This window comes from Galeopterus variegatus, unplaced genomic scaffold (assembly GCF_000696425.1).
Source record: "Galeopterus variegatus unplaced genomic scaffold, G_variegatus-3.0.2 Scaffold6603, whole genome shotgun sequence".
Taxonomy (NCBI): Eukaryota; Metazoa; Chordata; class Mammalia; order Dermoptera; family Cynocephalidae; genus Galeopterus; species Galeopterus variegatus.
The window spans coordinates 93,321-93,760 of record NW_007732714.1 but is presented as its reverse complement, the minus strand read 5'-3'; the positions used below and the strand labels follow the sequence as shown (position 1 = coordinate 93,760).

Genomic DNA, 440 nt, shown 5'->3' with positions numbered 1-440 from the left:
TTCATCTGAGACTGAAGATCTGTGCCCTCTCTACCACCCACCTCCAAACAGGGACTAGGGAGCAAAGCCGCTCCCTGTGCACAGAAGAGGAGGCTTCCGGTCCCAGGGGACCGCCGCACATCTCGGCCTCTTTCAAGAGCGAAAGATTTCGGCCTTCCTGCTGCCCTGCCTAGCAGTCTGCAAGGAGGCTTCCATGCACAGAAATGGAAGTCAGGGCGGAGACCTCGGAACACACTGCGTGCCTGGACTCCGGGCTCGTTCCCAATCTAAAATCCAATCCCTGTTCAAAGGGCGGTCCACTGAAGCAGAAGGGCGAAGGGGCAGCCCCAGTGCGCCTCTCCTGAGGAGCCCAACCATCGACCTGCCGCGGGGAGCGCGCCCGCCGAGCCCTGCGCGCACCTGCCTGGTACTGCACTCCGCGAGGACCCGCGGCGGCGCTC

General features: G+C 63.2%; 1 protein-coding gene across 1 annotated transcript in view; it reads right to left on the bottom strand.

Annotated features, from left to right (window-relative positions):
* LOC103606474 (melanoma inhibitory activity protein 3-like) overlaps positions 1–440 on the bottom strand; it is a 59,437-nt gene that overhangs the window by 57,800 nt on the left and 1,197 nt on the right. The gene's annotated exons all lie outside the window — the stretch shown is intronic.